This window comes from Lycorma delicatula, chromosome 12, assembly GCF_047948215.1.
Source record: "Lycorma delicatula isolate Av1 chromosome 12, ASM4794821v1, whole genome shotgun sequence".
Taxonomy (NCBI): Eukaryota; Metazoa; Arthropoda; class Insecta; order Hemiptera; family Fulgoridae; genus Lycorma; species Lycorma delicatula.
Window position 1 is genome coordinate 38646408 of NC_134466.1, and position 25102 is coordinate 38671509.

The 25102-nt window shown below is 29.3% G+C and overlaps 1 long non-coding RNA gene across 1 annotated transcript in view; it reads left to right on the forward strand.

Moving 5' to 3' along the window:
* Positions 1-10476: 10476 nt before the first annotated feature.
* Positions 10477-25102, forward strand: part of LOC142332915 (uncharacterized) — an 87323-nt gene continuing 72697 nt past the window's right edge. Inside the window, exon 1 of the long non-coding RNA XR_012758436.1 lies at positions 10477-10537. This is a non-coding gene — a long non-coding RNA (uncharacterized LOC142332915). The remainder of the gene's footprint in view (positions 10538-25102) is intronic.

Genomic DNA, 25102 nt, shown 5'->3' on the forward strand with positions numbered 1-25102 from the left:
AATAAATGATTACAATATTTAATGTTAATTTTAAAAGATATTGTAACCTAAAAAATAATATTTTGCGACTCTAAAATACTTTACTATCATCATAGCTGAACAGCTTTGCTCTAAGAAGGAATCATGGTAATCGGCCAAAAAATGGGATATGTTTCTTTTTGCATTTCTCGAATTTTCATGACCCAGGACCACTAAAATAAAAATAATTGAGCGATAATATTCATACTTATGTACATGTGTGGCGTGTTTGAAGCTTAATAAATTTTGACTGGATTAACTGAATTTCATGAAATTTTATACAGACAGTCGAGTATATTGGGCAATTTGTACGTAACATTCTAGCATAAATATCTCCAGGGAGAAGACTGGATAGTTTATCCGGGGTCAATTCTCTTAAATTTTGATAAATAACCCCGCTTTATGTTAATGATAGTATACAAGTACAAGATTAACTTAACATTTAAAGAAAGATTACTACAAAATTTCCCCTCCCCAAAAATCCCGAAAAATGTTGTATTTATTACATATTTTTAACCGAATTATTTTTTATGTCTTCAGAGTATAGTTGTAGTGCAAATGACCAAGCAATACTCTGGGGGACAATATTGGGTTTATGCAGTGAAACAAAGTTTAACAATTTTTTTTAATTTTATAAACTTTTTCTTTTGTTTATTTTTATGTATCATTATTTTTTTCACTAAATAAGATTAAATAACCGATGCCAGGAAATAATGACAACTTTGTTGTCAGATGTTTTGTTTTTACAATAATTTACTAAAAACTATTAAACAGAAAGTTTTAGGTAATTTTTTCGTTCATCTAAGCTGTAGCTAGTAATTTTTAAAAACAATTAGTATAAAACATATAAAATTATTGGTTTGGCAAAAAACGTGTTTAGGTTTGACGTTAAACTTCCATTAAACAAATAAAATTTGTGTAAAATGTAATTCTGAATAAATTTATGTAAATAACTTCGAATAAAACATACAAAAGAGTTTCAAAACCTTTTATTTTATTTATTAAACAGAATAGACCAAAACCTGGTAGAAAAATTCGGCATTAGAATTTTTTTTTACTGAAATCTTTCTTAGTATTCAAAATGTTACAATATCCGTAAAAAAAAATCCATTTGAAAGCTTAGTTTTTTCTATTTATTTATTTTCAATAAAATTGATTATGTTTCTTAATATTTTACAATTATAATAATAATTTGTGTTTCAATATAATATAGAACAGAGTTTTCCTGCCACCGTTTGGTGTTTTTTGTTTAAATAAGTAAAATTCTAATTTCTGAAACTCTTCTTTATTTTCGGTAACAAAAATTTTATGTGTATTAAATTTTCTATACGTTTCACTTTCTTGTACGAAGTAAAGGAAGTATTGTGATCACAAAAAATCTCGGTTTTTAGATTTCAACAGAAATATCCATTTTTACCATCCCTGAATCCTTTTTCACTAGTTTCGGCGTGAAGTCTGTACCTACGTACGTATGTACCTCGCATAACTCAAAAACGATTAACTGTGGGATGTTGAAATTTTGAATTTAGGACTGTTGTAACATCTAGTTGTGCATCACCGCTTTTGATCGCAATCGACTGTACCAAAAGCGTTCAAAAAAGCTCAAAATCCCATTTTTGGGGGATTTTGGGCTTTTTCTTACCTACGTACGTATGTACCTCGCATAACTCAAAAACGATTAACTGTGGGATGTTGAAATTTTGAATTTAGGACTGTTGTAACATCTAGTTGTGCATCACCGCTTTTGATCGCAATCGACTGTACCAAAAGCGTTCAAAAAAGCTCAAAATCCCATTTTTGGGGGATTTTGGGCTTTTTCTTAACTGCAGTAACAAGCCCTCAATGAAAACATTTCAACGATATATCATAAGGGGAACTTATTTTGATTGGTTTCAAGGTTATAGCCAAATAAAAGTTTAATTAATGAAATAATTAGATCTTACAAGAGGAAGGCACATCGGGTCGAATCTGACTTTATTTTCTTTCTTTTTTTTAAATTTAAATATATTGACTTATTAATCAATATTAACCTCTGATTGTAAAAATCTTTTACAATAAATAATAATTCAATAAAAACAATTAAAAAAAATATATCAAAAATTATTAATGAACTAAAATTTTATATTCTTTTCATTTAAAAAAAAAAGATATGTATATGTAATTTAATAGGCGTGCAAAGAAGTCATCTGCTGTTCACAACATTTTTTTAACGACAATTTAAAAAACACGTCAAAATTAAAAAATAACTTTTTTTATAGTAATTTTCAAAAAAAATTATTAGGTACAGTACTAGGACCATTTTATTCAATTAATTTAAGATCTGTCGGCTTCATTTTATCCAAACTTTCGCAAGGTACTCGAAAACGAAGAATTACCGGATACAGACTTATATGAATTTTTTGTTTATTTTCGCTAGCAGAATATTCTTGAAATTTTTATCGTCTCTTCGTAAGAACTTTGTATTCTGATCCATTAAAATACAAAGATTTTAGTAAATAACATACTTCTTCTGTAGAGTTTAACCCGGCCGATTTTAATATTGTTCGAAATCATTTCATGAGTAAGAATTTTCTGGGCAAACCGGAAAAATCTTCCTAATTCTTTAATCATTGAAGTTATCAGTTTGTGACCGTTTTTAATCGATTTCCCTATCCAAAAATACTATAAAAGTTTTGTGTCCATACGTAAAATCATTCCAAGGAATTTTTAAAAATTGTCTTGAATTGGTATTTGACATTTAATTTAAAGTAACGTTTAATTGTTAAAACTCACGCTTTACTGCTGTTATTTAAAAAAGTAAATTTCCTTCGCAAATTTTATACCTTTACGTTTTTTAAAAGCAATCAAACCTTACACCACTTAAATTGTAGTCGATCTTGGATTAGTTAAAAATCAATTACTATGCTTTTATTTAATTTTATTACAATAATGTTTGCTATTGAATTTTTTTTTATTCAGTGTATTATTCTAGTGGATATGAGTTGTTTAGATAGAGTTGTTTACGTGTTATAATGCTATTGATTTCTATATTTACTTTTTATTATTGGTAGACATTTTATTTCTCTCAGCATAAAATTGATTTTAAGTTAACCTAATAAAAAAATCTCATAAACATTCGTATATCTTAAGAAAAAAAATTGAAATACTTTTTTGAAACCTTTTTGAAAAAAATCCTCTTTATACTACTAGGTTCACGATTTACTCAACAAAAAAAATAAAATAGATCTACTAAACATAACCTAGAATAAACTTTATTATTTTTAAATTAGGTTAATTTGGAATCCTTTCTTAGCTTCACTTTTTTTATCACTTGTTGACCCGTTTCGGAACCACTCTGTTGTCAAGACTTATTGTGTTATATTCTAGTATTGTATTATTTTAGTATAATATATTTTGATAACGGATTGGTTCCAAAACGCGTCAGCAAGTGATAAAAAGATGAAGCTAAGAAAAGAAAGCGATACCATACATAGAAACTATAGTGATCTTAGCAGAAAAGATAATAATAATTATATGTTAACAACAACAATTTTATTTGGATATGCATTCCATTATTTTAAGGCAAAAAGCGAACCCGTTTTATTAAAATATTATCAAAATTTCTATAGAGCTTCTAACAAGAAGAAGAAGAAGAAATATTTCATTTCCACAAATGAAATAAAGGAAAAAGTTCATATAATGATGAGACTAACCATATAACCAAAACTTTCTTCTATTCAGGCTGCAGCTTTCCGATAATTCAATCCTGATTTCTGCTCCAAGCGGAAAATAAAGAAATTGCAACTCAAATTAAAGGAGTAAATCTTATGATTTTTACATGAAATATTTAATAAAACAGATCCCATAGCTTCATTTATAACTGTGTAAAACACAAACAAATTAATGATGCAAAACACAATTTTACAGGATGCGTCAACACTAAAATACTGAAGCAAACGTTGTCGTATTTCGAATTCTCGTATTACTGAATCTTTGTCGGTAATAACCAATATATAAGTAGAGCAATTTAATTAAACTACCCGTAAAGAAAAATTATGTCTGCTTAATCTTCACTTGAAAACTGAAAACTTTCTTCAATTTTGAAATCACGTAAACTATTCGTTATTGAAATCTTTCAGTTTTTTTAAGGGGGAATTTTGAGGCAATTTTTTTTTTTAAATAATAAAAAAAGCTTGTTTGCATATACTGATCGTAATAAAATTGGATTACGTTTGAAAATTTTTGAGTAAATTAACCCCGTAAAGCTATCTAGCCCACTCCCTGGAGATATTAACTCGAAAGTTTTACCAACAAATTGCCCAGTATACAGGAAAAAAAATATACAAAACTTCATCAAAATCAGTTGATCCAGTCAAAAGCAATTAAGCTTCAAACACGTCAACAGATATACACATACGTAGGTACGAATATTACCCCCATTTTTGTTTTTTGAGGTTCCTGGGTTATGAAGCGTCGAGAAACTAAAAAAACTAATTTTTTGAATAATTACCATACGTTCCTTCTTGCAGCATAGCTCTAGAAAGCTAAGAGATCAGAAAAGCAAAAATGGCGTACAACGGAGTCGGTTTCAAAGCAAAACGAAATAGGCAGAAATCATCCGTTTGGACTATCATTGCTGATATTCAAAGAATTTCTGCCGGACCGAAAAAATCTATATGTAAGTTTTCATAAAAAATTTCATGTGGGCACCATATGAATTTCTTGTATGCCTATTAAATTATTACATATTTTTACAAGCACATAAAATTTTATTTCATTAATAACTTCTGATATTTTTTTAAAATTGTTATTATTGAATTATTATTTATCGTATTTTTTTACAGAGTTAATAATTATTAACAAATGAATATATTAAATTAAAAAAACAACGTTAAAAGAAAGAGTCTGATTCGAACCGATGTGCCTTCGAAATATTTCATTAATTAAAATTTTATTTGGCTATAACTTTGGAACCAATGAAAATAAGTACCACTTATGGTAAATCGTCGAAACGCTCTCAATGAGGGCTTATTACTGCAGTTAAGCAAAAGTCCAAAATCTAATTTTTGGGGGATTTGGGGTTTTTTTGGACACTTTTGATTCAGTCAATTGTAATCAAAAGTGGAGGTGGACAACTAAATGTTTAAACAGTTCTAAACCCAAAATTTCAACATCCTACGAATAATCGTTTTTGAGTTATGCGAGATACATACGTACGTACGTACAGATGTCACGCCGAAACTAGTAAAAAAGGATTCAGGGATAGCAAAAATGGATATTTCTGTTGAAATCTAAAAACCGAGATTTTTTGTGATCACAATACTTCCTTTACTTCGTACAAGGAAGTAAATAGTGGTGAAATACAATTCTTGTAAGAATCTTCACGATTTGAAAATGAATCCGTATTGTGTAAAAGTCTTAATTATTGTGACCAGCATATCAAAAACTTTGTCGATAGACAGATAAAAACACGATGCTGTATCATTTTCATATCGGGCAAGGTACGGTTTTATTTACCAGGGCATGGTAATTCTCATTATACTAGGTATCTGTTGACTGAAAATCTTATCGGATGTTTGGGCGTCTACATTAGGATGAGAAATCAGTGTAAAGTTCGCTATTTCTGATAATTGTATAACGGAGATCGAAGATCGATATTTTTTAACCGGCCTGTCATTACAGAAATTTACCGTAGAATTTTCGAAAAATTTATGCTTATTTAATAGATTTTGTAAAAGAATAAGTATTCTTCTAAGACAAACAACGTGTTATGCAATAAATGATTCTCTTTATCAAGCATTCTTTTACAGAAGAAAGAACCGTCAGAAGAGGGTGTGGCCTCTGCTTTCCCAGATTTGTCTATTTGAAAGATAGAGTAAAATCAATATCGATGAACTAAAAGCGAACATTCAACAACAAATCGAAGGCATTGACAACAAACCCACCGGATTAGTCTAGTGGTGAACTCGTCATCGCAAATCAGCTGATTTCGAAGTCAAGAGTTCTAAGGTTCAAATCCTGGTAAAGGCAGAAAAGGAATTTAATACTACGTCGTGGATACCGGTGTTCTTTGGCGGTCGGGTTTCAATTACCCGCACATTTCAGGAATGATCGACCTGAAAGTGTAGAAGACTGCACTTCATTTACATTCATACTATTCTCTGAAGTAATACCTTACGGTGGTTCCGGAAGCTAAACAGAAAATAAATGCATTGATATCATTTTGCGTCACGTGACTCACAGTACGATAATCGAGCATGGCTGCGTCACTTCAAAAATCTTTAGTAAAAATATGATAAATACGTAAACCTTTTATAAAGGGGATAAAGAAAATTTTATTTACGTTCATATTTTTACTTGTAATTTTTGTTTTACATTTTTTCACTTATTCATAAAATGTTAACGTCGCAACAGTGTTTACTCTGCAGGAGTTAAATTTTAAGATGTTGACTCAGTATAATAATATTAGATTTACGGAAAACCCACTAGGTGACCCAAAGAGTAAATACGATATTTCGTTCGTGAAATTAAAATCTGGTTTTAGTTCAAAACTACATAAACAATTTCTGTTTTTTAATCTTATGTATGGTCCTTTAAAAGCTGAATTAAAAAACATAATTAATAATAATTTCTATTATTAGTAATAACAGAACATGTACAAAATTTTTAATCTATTTTACAATCTTAGTTGATATCAAACAATCTGAAGAGATATCATTTTATTTACTTACCATTTCACCTAACAAGACGTAATTATACAAAATTAATATTCATAAACCCTTTAATGATTAAAAAATTTAAATGGCTTCCAAGAAAGGTAAAACTTTTAAACTTATTATTTCATAGATATCAGATACATGTAAATCAAATTACAATTAAAATATTTCAATGCGATAAAATATGCAGATTTTTTATTGAAAAAAAAAGAAAATGACGGATAGGGAGAAAATGAACGATAACATAGGTAATTTGTAGAAATGAATTTTTTTTTTATTTTCATGTCCAGAATCAATTGATTAAGTTTCAAGAATACCTCTAGGGGAAATTCTATATATACATATATAAAGTGCGAATCTACACAGTTACAAAACTACTACTTTTATGATGTTTTTGAAATCTTTCTCCGCCATTTTGGATCCGCAATATTGAATGAAACGTTATTTTTGTAACTTTCTTTTTTTTCTGTTTAGTATCCTGAACCACCGTAAGGTATTACTTCAAAGGATAAATGAGGATTATATACACGAATGTAAATCAAATGTAATCTTGTATAAACTCAGGTCGATCATTCCTGAGACGTGTGGTTAATTTGTTTTTTAAACTAGGCACTTATATATGTAAACCACCGGGTTGGTCTAGTGGTAAACGGGTCACCGCAAATCAGCTGATTTTGAAGTCGAAATTTCTAAGTTTCAAATCCTAGTAAAGGCGATTTGGATACTAAATGTGGATACGGTGTTTTTTGGTGGTTGGGTTTCAATTAACCAAACATCTGAGGAATGGTCGATCTAAGACTGTACAAGACTACATTTCATCCTCTGAAGTAATACCTTAGGTGATTCCGGAGGCTAAGAAAAAATGTTTAGAGTTACGAAACTATGATTATATTTCCCTACCTATTTGATTGTAAACAAAATTATAGAAATTATACTGTGGTGTTTATTATATTACATTCGTGTAATTTTTAAACGGAATGATGATAAAATATATCAACATTGTAAATCGATCATTCAAGTCAGAATTAAGGAAAAAATAATAAAAAACATTGTAAGTATAAAATTTTGAAACTAATTTTACCTGCCGATTTCTGTATCTGAGTAAATTAAATAAATCATTTAGTATACATTTAATATATCACATCAGGAATACTGGATTGATATCCTGAAAAAGAAGAGGTATCCTGGGTGGATCAAGGAGAACCGTGAGTAAAACACAAAAAAAATCACAAAATACTGCACAAAAGCACAAATACCTAAAATAATATTAAAATAAGCACATGACAATAGTAAATATATTGAGTAACCACAAAATAAATAAAAAAATTCAGACGTAATAAAAATTATTTAATTTCATATACGTTGAACGGATTGGCAATTAAAAAAAAATATATATATATTTATTTTTAGGTAGCATGATTTAAAAAAATAATTTGATTACTTCTGATAAATAAAAATCGTTTAACTTTATTGTAAATGATCCAGCCGTAACTGGAAAACAAAGCGTTTCCAGATCTTCAAAGAATTTCGTTTTATAAATTTGTAATGTAATTTTGGGTAATTTTCATATCCTGTCTGCTGTTGAAAATACTGGACTATTTGTATCAATTGTAGTTGGTACATCGACTATTCCTTTCTGTTTGCAAACTGATACATAATATCTTGACTTGTATTCGAAGTAAGCCCGTTTTATATGTTCTGTTTCCGGGAGTTTATGTTCTGTAAATTAAATTTAAAAAAAAACAATATAGTAAAAAAAAAACTATCTTTCCTGACACGCGGCTAAAACCGCGATCCGGGAAAGTCCTACAACTGTGTGTTGTTTCTTACGCACGACACCACACATACACACACACACACACACACACACACACACACACACACACACACACACACACACACAAAATTTAATCTAAAATATTTATCATTTTATTAAAATGTAATATTTTTTTGTTTATTTAATTCAATGTTTCTAATTAAGTCGCACGCGGATACCGTATTTAATTCGCGCGGGTGTGGCGGTACTAGCAGCGACGATGCGAGTTACAACCCCTGAGTCAAGAGGTTGAAATTTTGCTTCACATCAAAAAGTAAAGTAGTTGACGTACACCGTATTATGAATGTTACAGTATTCTATCTGTAACGGTTTTAAAATTAGCGATGAGTTTCCAAGAATTTGATTAGCTCTGTATAAATTGTTATGAAATAAAAATGCTTAATTTATAATTAAAAAAGTTTTTTTTTCTGTGTTGTAAAAAAATGCATAAAATAAATAACGAAAATAATGTAATTAACTAAGTGAACAAAAGTGTTTACTACAGCTATGATATATAAACGACTAAATCCATAGTGTATATACACACACATATATATATATACACATGTAAAAAAAAAACTATTGAACCATAAGTAACTTTCTTGCGGCTCAATGGATGATACGTAAATGAGGTTTGGTGTTGTACAGACAGAGACCAACCGTTCCTGAGGCGTGTGGTTAATTGAACCCCGATCACCAAAGTACACCGGTATCCACTGTCTAGTATTCAAATCAGTATAAAAGTGCTTTTACTAGAATTCAAACCTCAAACATTCGACTTCGAAAATCTGTTGTTTTACGATGACGAGTTAACCGCTAGACTAGTCCGGTGAACAAATAAAACTTGGCAGAAAAATACTGTATTTTTATATTATGAATCAATTAAATAAAAATAAAAAAAATTAAGGGGATAGTTTAATAAACGATCAACGAAATAGTTTTCGTTTTTCGTCTAACCACACGTAGACTATTCATGAATCTTTCACCACCAGATTATTATTTATGGGGTCACATTAAAAAGATATTTTTTGAAAAGAATAACCCGCACACTTCGAATGATATTTTGAAAGATAAAATATCGAAAACAAAACCTGTTAAACATTTCTAACGAAATTTGTAGCAAAAATGAAAAAAAACGTGTTGATCAAACTGGATATCCTGAACATTTATTGTGACATATAAAAGAAATAAACGTAAAATATGGTCTGTTTAGTTTTCTATTAAGATCAATTGAACTACTGTTACAAATATACAAACAGTTTTTTTTTTTTTATTCGGTTGCATACTTTATGAACACTCGATGTAAATTATAAAAATAATAGAATTAATGTGTTACCGACGAGAAATTTTTAAATTTACAACAATTAAACAAAATGGTTTTATTTCAAATGGTTTATTATTGCATGTCGTTATAATTAGTAGCACTTTTAAACTAATCAGGTTTAATTATCCAGCTGCATCCGTACAAAGCATTTGTTAAATCCTCCTACTGTAAAAAAAAAAAGAAATTTTATCGTATAACAAATATATATATATTATTATTATTATTGGTAGCGTCTCGGCTTTCCATCGGAGATTCCGAGTTCAAATCACGGTCAGTCATGACATTTAACACTTCATAAAAAAATTCACTTATAATTCATCCAGTATCTGTAAGAGAGAGTAAGCCGTTGTTACTATTTAATAAAGAAAGAAATTGTTATTGTTATTCTTTGTTAAAAAATTACAAATTATATTTCACTTTAAAGTTTAAAAAGCGTAAACGCGTAGATGCGTTGAATTATACCAAGTGCTGGAACTGCTAGTAATGGAGAGGAGATAGTGTACCGCACCCAGCAATTCAAGTCGGTAATTTAATGAGTAATAAGATCTTCTAATAGAGCTTTAATTAAGTTTTGAGTCATAGGCCTAAAAACATTTCATTATTAATATTATTTTTTAATGTTTTACTTTTGAACTCGAAAAGACTATAGATGGATGATAATTTACAATCTGGCTGCAGCATGAAGTAAGTTTAGGAAATCATCATAGAAATTATTATAATAGTTATTATTATTTTATTTAATAATTCTAACTAAAGAATATATTCCGTATATAAATCGTGAGAGTGTGGTGGTTGGTACTAATATTACTATTGTAATATTTTGTTTATACACGCACTTAAGGCACACTTAAATTAATTAGTGTATTTATTTAAAATTGATTTTATAATATAATATTTATTATTTAATTTAATTTAATAATTCTCACAAATGTATACCAGTAATATACTTTAGTATTATGCATAACTATTCTCGACGGCCGTTCGATAGTAGTCATTGCTGGATGATTTTTTTTTTTAAATTAAATTATTTAAATAACGTGTTGTTGAAAAAGCGAAGTAAAATCAGCAGGGCACAAATTACTTAGTTTTACTTAATTAAAACGAAGTTTTGACCCACCAAACATTTTCATAAGAAAAAGCTACTGTACTTTAATATCTCAAAATTTCCATCCCCTATCCGTAATGTAACTAGGTAAGTAAACTTACCGCGCACTAGTGATAAGACAAAAGACAAAAGCATTACAAAGATGGTTATTAACGTCATTGTAAGAGAAATTCTTATTTATTTATTTTTTAATTCTAACTAAAGCATGTATAATTTGTGCGAGAAAAATGTTCTTGTTCTATTACTTTAAAAAAATTAAATTTCTTAATTTAACGTGTTATTGAAGTCGAAAAAAATTACGCGCGATTTATTTAGAATAAATTTCGTAACCACTTAATGCAAGTTAGGTCGTGTTAATCAGCTGTTCTTCAGTCTTCCCTTCTTTTTTTTTTTGTCTTCAGTCATTTGACTGGTTTGATGCAGCTCTCCAAGATTCCCTATCTAGTGCTAGTCGTTTCATCTTAGTATACCCTCTACATACCCATCCTACATACCTAACAATTTGTTTTACATATTCCAAACGTGGCCTGCCTACACAATTTTTCCCTTCTACCTGTCCTTACAATATTAAAGAGACTATTCCAGGATGCCTTAGTATATGGCCTATAAGTCTTCTTCTTTTAACTATATTTTTTCAAATGCTTCTTTCTTCATCTATTTGCCTCTTCGTTTGTCACTTTATCCACCCATCTGATTTTTAACATTCTCATATAGCACTACATTTCAAAAGCTTCTAATCTTTTCTTCTCAGATATTCCGATTGTCCAAGTTTCACTTCCACATAAAGCGACACTCCAAACATATACTTTCAAAATCTTCCTGACATTTAAATTAATTTTTGATGTCAACAAATTATATTTCTTACTGAAGGCTCGTTTAGCTTGTGCTATTCAGCATTTTATACCGCTCCTGCTTCGTCCATCTTTAGTAATTCTACTTCTCAAACAACAAAATTCTTCTACCTCCATAATCTTTTCTCCTCCTATTTTCACATTCAGTGGTCCATCTTTGTTATTTCTACTACATTTCATTACTTTTGTTTTGTTCTTGTTTATTTTCATGCGATGGTTCTTGCGTAGGACTTCATCTATGCCGTTCATTGTTTCTTCTAAATCCTTTTTACTCTCGGCTAGAATTACTATATCATCAGCAAATCGTAGCATCTTTATCTTTTCACCTTGTACTGTTACTTCGAATCTAAATTGTTCTTTAACATCATTAACTGCTAGTTCCATGTAAAGATTAAAAAGTAACGGAGATAAGGAACATCCTTGTCGGACTCCCTTTCTTATTACGGCTTCTTTCTTATGTTCTTCAATTGTTACTGTTGCTGTTTGGTTCCTGTACATGTTAGCAATTGGTCTTCTATCTCTGTATTTGAACCCTAATTTTTTTTAAAATGCTGAACATTTTATTCCAGTCTACGTTATCGAATGCCTTTTCTAGGTCTATAAACGCCAAGTATGTTGGTTTGTTTTTCTTTAATCTTCCTTCTGCTATTAATCTGAGGCCTAAAATTGCTTCCCTTGTCCCTATACTTTTCCCGAAACCAAATTGGTCTTCTCCTAACACTTCCTCCACTCTCCTCTCGATTCTTCTGTATAGAATTCTAGTTAAGATTGTTGATGCATGACTAGTTAAACTAGTCATAATACCTCTATACACTTAAATTAATTAAAATATTTATTTAAAATTTGTTTGTTCTGTACTGAATTCTTTTATTTAATTCTAACTAAGAATATTGTTTTATTTTTCATACAAACACACAAAAATTACATATCTATGTATTTTTAGTTATTTCTTTCCTTCTATTTAATTAATATTATTTTTTAATATTGAATTACTTAATTTAACTTGTTGATCAACTGTTCTGTCGCGTGCTAAAACTCGAACCGTATACAACTATGCTGCTCCATTAACGTACGCACACGCACATACACGCAAAAATCACGTCCTGATGCAGAAGGACCTCCTAGTGCAATGGCCATGAAAACCAGGATTATCCTCTAGGTACGTCTATATTTTATTAACACACGCACTTGAACAAATTACTTTTCTCAACAATTAAAAAACAACATTTAATGAATTCTTCTGCATATCTGTGATCGCCACTGCAATCTGTGACAGCGAAAGTTAACGATTCCCCAATACTACCAACATTTAAAATATTCGAATAATATTACTTGAAGTGCGAAAACAGAAAACGAAATCCAGTTGGCAACTCTGCGAGAGAAGAGGGACTTTCCCACAGGGAAATCCAAGTTGGCTAACATCAATGGTAGATCAAAAATGACTGCAGTTGATGGGGGGACCAAAGAAGAAGTGGTGGTAGAACCCAGTGAAGAGGGGCATTTGACTCTGATTGGTCAAGGGTGAATGATTGGGGGAAAATCTAAGATGGGTTGGCACAGCAAGAAAAGAGTGCGGGAAATCCAAGATGGTTCAAATCACGTGACCAAAATCATGCAATTCTACTGTGTGACATTACTATTGACAATTTGAAAAACGTGTATCACTAAAAACGTGGATCATTAAATAAAAATACATTTTTTTTATTATTTATTTTCAAATTTATTTATTATATTGTAATATGTATAAATACAATTCACTGACTGAAACAAAAAAAAGACAAAATTTTAATTTAAATATCTGTTTATAATAAACAAATATATTTATATATCAAATAAAATTCTTGAACTCTTAAATATCAATTCAAAACATAAAATAAATGGAATTTAATAAATACTACTAACTAGGAACGATCGTTCTGTTTCGGTATGAAATCACTACACCCCAAGTACACTGTGAGGGAAAAATGAATAATATTAAATTGAAAGGAGATTGTTATATATCACTTTAAAGGGAAACATTTTAACTCTCAACTGTTGAGATATGACAACACAAACCAAAATGGCGGTCATTTAATTTTTTTCATAACTAATTTCTCAAGTGCCCATATTATCCAAAAATTGAAGCATTCCCTGTCGAGTATGTTAGTTAATAGGTACTTTAGGCCATTTTTGAAAATTAACTAAGGACTGTCGTAACTGAAAGTTTTTTCTGATAAAATTTCTTTATTTTAATCGGTTTTAAATACTGATATTTCATAACCATACCGTTTAAAATTTATTTTGAATATTTTTTGGTTATCCCCTCTCTTTACGGTTACTTAAGAGTCTGATGGCCTTATAGTGGGAAAAATTAGATCGTTTCTACGTAGGAGCATTTATTACATTACATTTTTCCAATTTTGTAACTAATTAAAAAGTGTTTTAAAGGTCACCATATTTAATTAAAATTCTATGTAATTTACATTTTAATTAAAATGTTAATAATTTCCAATGAATTGAGAATTATCTATCACGATGTTGGTTTTCATAATCTTTACTGTTTATATCTATCGATTTATTATTTTTTTATAATGTATTACTCGTTAACGTTTAAAAAGCTTTGTTGATGCGGAGGATGGGAATTGATTTAAAGAACAGGCTTTGATTAGTACCCTTACTTTCCACTCTACTGTACGATTAATACTTGCATTCATTCATATATCCCCGCGCAACCATTTCCGTAGGTTTTTTTTTATTTGCAAGAGTAATAGAATTTACTGTTGTATCTTATTGTTATAGAGAAATCTACTGTACTGTTATATTGAGCGTGTAGAACGGCCCAGAAATATTTTATTTGAAAACAATTAAAATATTTATTTTTGAAAGTTCTTCCTTAAAGTGTGATGAAAACGCTACAAAATTTAAGTGTATTGCTAAAATAAATTAACTGAAATATTTTAACTTCCTTTTTCTTCCTTACTACAAAGGTCTTTGTTTTCATAATAGTTATTTTTTATTTTAATTATAAGCTGATTTACAGTTGATTAATATTTTGTTTCATATTGTACTTGGATCGATATTTCCTTTCAAAATAGAAACTCTCTTGATTGAAGTTTAAAAAGCTATTTTTTTTTGTGATGATTAATTCACAACATAAATTCGAAATTAATTGCGTGTGAATATGGAAACGGAGAAATTGTAGCGTATGAAAAATCAATGGCTGACCTGGATTCGATATCGGGGCCTCCGGAAGAAAAGCCGAGATGCTACCGTGGAGATGGGAGATCAATATTAATACATTTACCTGTAATTTTAAAAGAATAGAATAAAACCTTATGTACGTGATGTTCAATAAACCGTTAAAAAGTAAATTAAATTGTAAAAAAATTATTTATTTATTTTAATTAAAATTAGTTTCAATGTTTTTAGAAAATTTAAGTGGTTTAATGGAATAATTTAATAAAAGAACGGGAAAATACGAAAAACACATATTTTCGCAATGTCGTTGGATTAGATTAACTGTGGCTGTTAGTCCGTGAATTTATTTTTGAATTGCTGATTATCAGCGTCTTCAGTTTAGAAAAAAGGGAGTCCATAAATGTAAATGTAGAAGGAATCATGACTATAAGAAAATGGATTCCCTTCGTTTTGTAACACATTCAATACCAGTTTTCCAGTGAATTCAATACCAGTGACTTAATCATCATTTGTACGAGAACAAAACCGTACATAGATCTATATTTCTGAATTCACAATTTTGCCAAAAAAAAAAATAGTTACTTTTTTTAAATATAATAATTTCCGACTTTACCAAAACATGTGTAAACAAAATACTTGATATTTTATGAACGATGGATTTAAAAAAGTGTTTCCACCGATTTATTTAAATTCAATTAAACGATTTTTCTTTATGAAAAATATATTACTCTGCCATAGGACATTTAAATAATACCAATTGAAAGAAATCCTTAATTTTTCGCATCCTATTAAACATGAGCATATTTATGTTTAAAAATTGCCGTTTTTCATGGCGGAGTGATAGCGTCTCGGCTTTTCAATATCAAGTCGAAGGTTCCAATCCTGGTCAGGCATGACGTTTTTCATACGCTTCACAGATTCCATTTTTACACCTCACAGAGAAAAAAAATGTTCATTGACGCTTTTTAAATTTTGGGATTTTATTTTAGTCATATTTTATATTTTAAATAAATAATTGTTTGTCTTGCAATGCTGTAATCGAGGATTTCTACGATGATTTTTCTTGATCTATCCATGCCAAAAAGGGTTTTTTATCCTTAGAATAGTATGTTTCCCCATTCCTAAGCTGATGTATAAAATGTTTCTTATGTATGTATCGGAATAATAAGTTATTTTATAAATAAAAATCTTACCGCAGCGAAATTTCTTAAATTTAGAACCATTAAACCGAAAGGTTTTATTTCAATCGGTTTGTTATTGCGTGTCATTATAATTAGTAGCGCTTTTTTAAACCAATCAGTTTTACTTATCCAACTGCATTCGTACAATGTATTTCTTAAGTTCTCCCACTGTAAAAAGAATTAAATTAAAATTAAAATAAAATTGTTTTCGTTTAAATATAATTGTTGTTATTATAATAAATAATTTTTTTAATTATTATTTTTCTTTTGAAAAGAGAGAAAAAATATACAAAGTATATGTATTTGTATATTGTAAAAATATACAAAGACAAAATATACAGAAGGAGCGCCGGCTATAACCAAGGGCTGTAAATTTGATTGTCAAAGAGCAGTTCAATATGTGAATTTTTTTCTTGATTTTCAACTAAATCAAAAGAAATTGTAGTGAATTGGATTACCATTATTGCGATTAATACTTTTGTTTCTTTGTGCGAAAATAGTATTTTTCTATTTTCGTACGGAAGAAGCCGTACGAAGGTGATAGAAAGTTCGTTAAAAACAGTGATGGAATGTTGGCCGAAGCATTGGCAATGGTGGCAGAAGTCAAACTGATGCCGGTGATATATTATCAGGTTTAGAGTGTCTAAAATACGACCTCTGTAAAGAACATCAGGACTAGGAACGAATGGGGTGGTATGAAGATCTGGATCGTCATAGGAAGGGGTTTTTTCCTATGCGGTTCAGGATGACAACGAGCAAAACTTAACAAAACCAGGGATTGTTTATATTATACTTTCCACTTACTAATAATCTTTAATAGTATTTTTCGGGCGCTCTCAGATTATTAATTCATCCTCAGGGACAATGATGTGTTATACATTATAATTATTTACTTCACATATCATTAATTATACTAAATTGAATTTTTATAAAAAATTAAATATAACAATAGCGATATGTAAAGTAAATAATTTTATAATGTACAACACATCGTTGTTCTTGAGGATGGATTAATAATCCAAAAGCTCTCGAATATTACTATTAAGGATTGTATGTAAGTAGAAACTATTATATAAGTAATTTATATATTTATACCAACAGGACGTGCTTCATAAAATTAAAAAATCAGATATTTACTAGAAGCATTAAACAAATGTATGCGCTCACGTATTATCTTTGAGCCCAATTGTGCAAGTTGTAAAAACATGAACTATATTAATTCACACGCTCTTCAGTAAGACATACCTTATTTACATCGTCTATTTTACCTATGTTAGATGGTCGAATTGTGGAAATTGTTTAAGAGGTTTTTTATTTAGTTACGAGAAGAAATTGAATTTTTTATGGCCGAGGAGATTGTGCCATTTACTTAATTAAGAAATGAAAAGTGGTTGAAGTTATGTCTCTTAAAGTTAACCAAAAAATTTAATCGGGTAGTTATAGAGTAGTAGGATTAAATTAATTTAATTATTGATGCTTGTAATTTGATTAAAGCGTTCCAAACGAATTAAGAGCCAACTTAAAATTAATGTTGCACAAAATTTACAAAGGCAAGACAGAAAAATGAAAAATGAAGAAAAACTCTCCAAGTTGTTAATACGTTAGCAAGTTGCAGTACCAGCTCATGCTGCTATGTTATATTGCCATTAGGTCATGCAATGATTTAAGATCGGTCAAAGAACGAGATTCTTCTTCGATCAATTAATTTAATAAATTTATGAACCTCTATATTCACTTTCAAAATGGTACATACCTACATTTGTACCGAGTTTCGGAATTTGGCTCCTTATTTAGAAAATCACTCACTGGAGGTCGTTATCATATCAAATAACAAGTTAAAATACAATCAACAACGCGTAAAACCACGTACTCGATGCGTTTGTACGTGGTTTTAGGTGTTATGACTTTGTGTGTATAGGTGTGTGTTCATTTTTCATTTCATCTTGACGTGTTGCGATCTCCTGTGAATGATTGTCGGAAGATGAAGAACAGTTCGGAAACGTGTTAAAAGTAAGGAAACACTATATAAAAATTTTATGTACGGTAATTTATGAAATTAATTTAATTAAGGTTCTCTGAATTTGAGTGAGTTACACTCGTAAGGTTTAAATAGTATCATACATACGTTCAATAAAGAATTATCCTACGAAAATGAAATTCCTCCATGGGATAAACGACTCCATTGTCTTTTTTTAACATTATTACTTTAATTTTGATTAAAGAGTATGTAATTAATGTTTTTCATAAAATTTAATGCCTGCTGAGTAGCTGAAATATTTTCTGATTGTGTTTTATCTTACTCAATTCTTCCAAAGAGTGGGGTAACAAATTTTTACTTTTTAAATATTTACTTTTAGGACCTTTCTGGACTCAACTTTCACTTTTTATATTTACGCAATTCCATTACATCAGTCTATCACTTTGTTTCTATATATGGGCGAGATTTTGTACAAAAAAATTAAATCTCAGTTTTTGTCTGTCATCGTTTTCTTTGATAATCGTTTTGGCTGTATTAACATATTTTTATGAGGGGTTGTAATATGTTTTTGCCAGAGAAATCTGATTTAAACTAAACTTATACATATAAAACGATTATTTTTAATTTTCTATACCTCAGTAATTACCCGTTCACCTCTAACATCCAATACGTATAATATATAAAAAGCAAAACCACAAAAACCGGCTTCTGCAAATTTTGATGCCATGCTGTCTATCTAAAAAAAAAACAAATAATTACTTTTCATGAAAAGGTTAATAATTCGTTCTTTGCCTTGTCAAGAAGCTAGCGTTCTTGGTTAGAATATGAATTCAGATCCACGCGTGTTAGAAAACAACGCTATCACTTCACCAGGAATGGCGAGGTATTGATAATAATATAAAATTATAGCAGAATAGGAAAAATTAATAAAATTTAGTTGTAATAATTAAATAAATAAATAAACAACTCTGGCTATTTACCTTAAGGATTTTCCTTGGAATTTTTTACTTTAATTTTTGTTCCAATTTCTTCATTTTCAGCTTTGTTAACTCATAAACTTTTTAAAATTAAAAAAATTACTCTTTTCACTTTTAGTTAATATAAGCTGACAAAAAGTTTTTCATTTTTCCTGGTATTGTTTATTTAATCTTATTATTGTGGAAAAATAGTGATACTTGAAAAAACACAAGGAAAATTCCTGAAGGGTGTGTGTTTGTATGTTGGCCTGTGTTTTGGAAAGTACTTTCGGAGTGTCTGAACATTAAAATGATTAAAACATGAAATATTATATTAATATTATAATTAATGTACGTTAATTAATCCATTAAATTTTTAATTTCCTGGCATCATAGCTCTAGAGTTATAAATCATTTCACAAAATTTATATTAAAAATTTCTGTTTTCTATTTGGCTTTTGAAAAATAATAATAATAATTCTTATTATTATTATTATTATTATTATTATTATTATTCAAAAGTGCAATTTTTTCTCAAAAATTATCAGAAGACAAAAATTATAAGATACAATCTATTTTAACTTATTATCATAATCAAATTTTTTGTTTCAATGATAATACTTAATGTTTTTTTTTTCTGTAAAATAAATACATTACAGCTTCCTCCGAATGTCACACCAAATCGCAACAAAAGAGAAACAAAATCCACTGATAAAACTTCTAGTCATCCCTCAAATACGCAAAATTAAGTAACACATACATAAGAGTACATGTTAAACAGAATTTGGTCTTTCCTGGCTTTTAAGATCTTGAACTACGCTGGAAGAAGAAAAGTTTGGTAAATGTAAAAAATTGGGTATGCGTTGTATACTTTCTTGTACAAAGTTAAGGAAGTATTGTGATCGCGCGGATAATTTCGGTTTTCAGATTTTAATGAATATATCCCTTTTGACCATTCCTGAATCCATTTTCACTAGTTTCGGCGTGATGTCTGTACGTATCTACGAATGTATCTTCTTGCATAACTCAAAACCGTTAGCCAATTAGCTGTTGGATGTTGAAATTTTGGATTTAGAATTTTGGTAACATCTAGTTATGCACCTCCCTGTTTGATTGCAATCGACTGAACCAAAAGTATCCAAAAAAGCCGAAAATCCAAACAATTTAGATTTTTGTCTACAAACTACAGTAATAAGCCCTTATTGAGACCTTTTCAACGATGTGTAATAAGTGTTACTTATTGTCATTGGTTCCAGTTATAGCCAAATAAAATTTTAATTAATCAAATATTTGGATCTTACAAAGGGAAGGGACAATGGTTCGAATCAGACTTCATCACCTTCTTTTTTTGTAACATTATTTTAGTGTAATATATTTATTAATTAATTTTTAACCTCTCATTGTAAAACAATTTTTACCAAAATAATAATTGAATAATAATAAAATGTGAAAAAATATCTGAAGTTATTAATGAAATAATACTTTATTTAGTTTACATTTTAAAAGAAATGTTTGTATGTAATTATATATATATATATATATATATGTGTGTGTAAGCTTCATGACATATATCGGTTGGTATATATAGAAATTATATCATATTAATTCGTGGTAAATATTTAAGGCTTCATATAAAAATTATTACACTTTCATTTTAAAACTCGTAAATACGTTTTAGATTCGTAATAGGTTTTAAATGTGTAATAGTACAATGAAGGAGATATATATAACGCGACTGGATGTCAAAGTCAGTCCTTTAAAACTACTCCCACTCTTTTCTTCAACTAAGCCTTTTAAACTTTAAAAAATACATTTGGAATCGATCATCTTTACCATGCGTATCAATTCTAATTTCTGAAAAGATAAATTTTTCAGTTTAGAGCGTGCGTGCTCACACCACACACACGCGCGCGCACTATATAAACATTTTTATATTATATTTTCATATAATTAGAAAAGTATATATATTTATATCTTTTTTAATTGGTTTTATTTATAGTTGCACCATTATTTATAGATATTAGCGACTAATCAATATCTTTGTGAATGTACCGGTAAACATGTAATCTTGAACAGACTCAAGCCGACTGTTCCTGAGGCACGTGGTTAATTGAATCCCAACTACCAAAGAACACCGGCTTTCACGATCTAGTATTCAAATCCCAATAAAAGCAACTAACTGCCTTTATTAGGATTTGAATTTTAGAACTCTTAACTCCGAAATCAGCTGATCTACGATAAGTTTTACCACTAGGCTAACCAGTGAATTAAATATATTTTAATTTTATAATTTTTACAAACCTTAATGATGTAATATATAGAAGAACATGCATACAAGCAAATTCCACACTTTATCCCTAACGAAATGCCTTGGATTCCTCTGCTGATTACATTTATTTTCCTGTAAAAATAATTTTTTTTTTAATAATTAATAAAAAATATTATATATTTAAATTAATAAGATAATTAATAATTTTATTTAATTTTACCATTACGAAATGAAAATATTAGCCTAAATTTTCCTTTGTAAAAATATTAAACAAAATAATTTCCTTTTATTATTATTATACCACACTTACACAGCTTTTACTTTTGCCGGTGATATTCCTTAAAATCGGAGCAATTTATATCAACGAGATTCAGCTTGCTATTGTTGACTAATTGCCTTCCGGACAACATGGTAGGTGTCAATTATCACGCTCTTTTGCATTAGCGCGTGGGTTTTCCACAGGATCCTCAGATTTTCAAGACTGTTGTGCAAAGTAGATGGTAGGTATTATTCCCTTTGCAGATATAATTATTGGGATTATATAAACTTCTTTTTGATTCACATTTCTTTAATTTCAAAAGCAAGGTCTGTATATTTCTGCAGCTTCTCATTGTCTTTAGTGTTGATGGTTTTACTTGATGGGATGGCTAGCTCTTATTATTATTATTATTAGTATCATTAATATTATTATTGTTATTTATTTATTTTTAAATATTTTTGTATTATAATATTACTAAATATTCATAAATTTAAAGAAATAATTATTTTTCTAATTGATACCTAATAATTGTAGAGTCATCACAGTTACAGTTGAAAGCACAAGATAATAATGTTTATTATGATTATCTCACAGACAATAATCACTTTTTAAATAAAAAAACACAAAACAAACGACATGTTTGTCTTTGTTTGGTTGAAGAGTATGATTACATTAACATTCTCAACAAGGAAACAGTCGGTAAAGCAATTTTCTTGAGCTAGATGGAGATGCATAATTCATTTTAAGGAATAAAATATTGTAAAATAGTAGCATACATTGAAGAAATTGATTTAAAAGATAAGTAAATATTTTTAAAAAATTACCAAAGCTATAAATTTTTTACGTATTTGATTTGCTTTAATTACAATATTGTAAGTATTCCTTACATTCAACATATTTTAACGATATTTTCAATATTTCATATACATCTTTCGATTTTTCTTAGTTTTATACAATAATATTTAATCTTTTTTATTATATTCTTTATTCCATTGTTGCTTTTTACTTTGGAAATATGTGTAATAAAAGGCGTCGTTAAGTACTGCTACTTATCGGCGCGATTTGTAAACACAAGTTTTTGACGAATAAAAGATATATTCAAGTCCCGCGGTTCATGAAATGGAAGAAAAAACGTTGTCTAATAAAATTCCAGGTATTTTTTAAAAGTATTTTTTCATTGCAAAGATTGAACTGAAATATAATGTTTTCATGCATATTTAAAAAAATTTTTCCCTATTTTCATTTCAATTATAGGTCATGTTTAGAACTATAAATATAATTTGTTGACTTCGCCACGCCGTCCAGTTCTGCGAAATCTTACCGGCGAAGTTGTAACGAACTTCTTGAACAGGTTACATTCCCAAGTGTTGTGTAACATGTACACGTGTATACACACTAGTACTAGTAGAAGAAAAATTCATAATTCATAATAATTGCCTGAATATTAAAAGAAGGATGTTATTTAAAATTACATCAAACTAAGAAAGAGTTAGAGTAGGAGAGAGAATTTAAAAAAATAAATAAATTTAAAAAAAATATATATACATATGACGCTGTTCTACTAGATTCCTGCGTGTTTGTGTAAATTAATGATATTATTTTGTTTGTTTGTTTGTTTGTTTGTTTGTTTGTTCGGGCTCGTGTGGGGCTGTGTTTGATATTAATTTCATTTCAGTTACACCCGCTCGCCTGCTTAATTCGAACTTCGTTTTTGGAACGTTCTCCGTTATCATCATTATGAAATTTACGCAAGAATTCATCTTACTCCAGTTTTTGGTGTTTATTTTTAGTGAATCTCGATCACAATGTCTACATAACTTTACTGTACACAGTCTTATCATAATCCCAATCGATTTTTTGAAGATTTTTCTCCAACCATGCAGTCGTCCGTCTGTATTTCGATTTTAACACGGAAATAATCTGATGTGTACATTATATGATTCCTTTTACGCCTATTAAATTACATGTACACATTTTTAAAAGTACGTAAAATTTTATTTCACTTACTTCTGATTTCTTTCATTTTTTTTTTATTGTAATTGAAAATAATTATTTGTAGTAAAATTTTTTTTTTACAATCCCGGGTAAATAATTATTAATAAATCAATAAATTTAAATAAAAAAAGAAGGTTAAGAAAAAATAGGAGATGAAGTCTGATTCGAACCGATGTGCCTTCCCCTCATAGAGCCAAATATTTCATTAGCCTATTACTCTGGAACCAATGAAAACAAGAACCAGGTATATACATCGTTGAAAATCTTCTAAAGAGGATTTTTATAAATTATGAAAAAATTCAAAATCAAAATTTGTTTGAATTTTTGGCTTTTTTGGACACTTTTGAATATTTCACAATCAATTGTATGACATACATCAGGGTGAACAGAATGGGTGACAAGAATCATAAAACAGTTTTTCACACGCGCGGACCTATTCTTCTCAAATCGTTAATCAATTCGGAAAAAGTCTTTTGTTCACCATTACAGATTCGATAATTTTTTTACATACAAAACACCACGTTCTTGTAATCTTTCAACATTCCTTTAGTCTTTACGACGATTTAATCGTTTAGTTTTTTCAATGTGTAATTAAAAAAATACAAATATTACACTCGCTTACCACAATCCAATCGATTATGGCCGATAACTCGTCTTCTACATATTTTATTTTTATTTCATGCGGTTTACCCAACAGTTGTGCATTAGGAAAAATATCGGTTACTGAGATTATTGAAGTTAGAATCAACATGTTAAGAATATCCTTCAGGTGAGTAAGATTTCTGACAGGACCGACGAGTAAAAAGTCACCATCCTTATGGATATTTCCCAATCATATCACCTGGATAGACCCCCTCCATCTTAAATTAACCCCCCAAAGACTTTAACATCATTACTATGTCTACACAAATCGTATGCAGTATCAATTTTTAAACTATCTAGATATTCTTGCAATAGACTGTGAATTTTATCCTACGTGGCGTTATAAATGGAAATTTCTCTATCCGTACTGAAACGATCTACGTCCACATTTATACTTTTACAATATGGAAAGTCTTCAGTCACAAGTTTCCTCACGTGTCGCAATGTACTTACACGATTACCGGGAAAAATTCAAACCGACTACACCAAAGTGGATACATCTACAAACTTCGTTAAAAAACTACGATTAAAATTAAATATCACGTCACTTTGAAATTGATTGATTACGATATCCCACCAACCATGCGGTATGTAACAAATCGCAAGAGGACTTGTTACATACCGCATTGTGTAGAACAAACACGACTGCCGCTATCGGCAGTCATGTTGGTTCTACACAAGCGCCTGAAAGTTCAGAAAATAGACAATTCACTCACTACAATCGAAGATGACGGAAAACCACGCCGTTAAAATTTGTTTGCAATCATTTTTGATAAATTGAAAAAAAAAATACAACTATACTTACATAGAAATAGATATGTATCCGGTAACGTAAG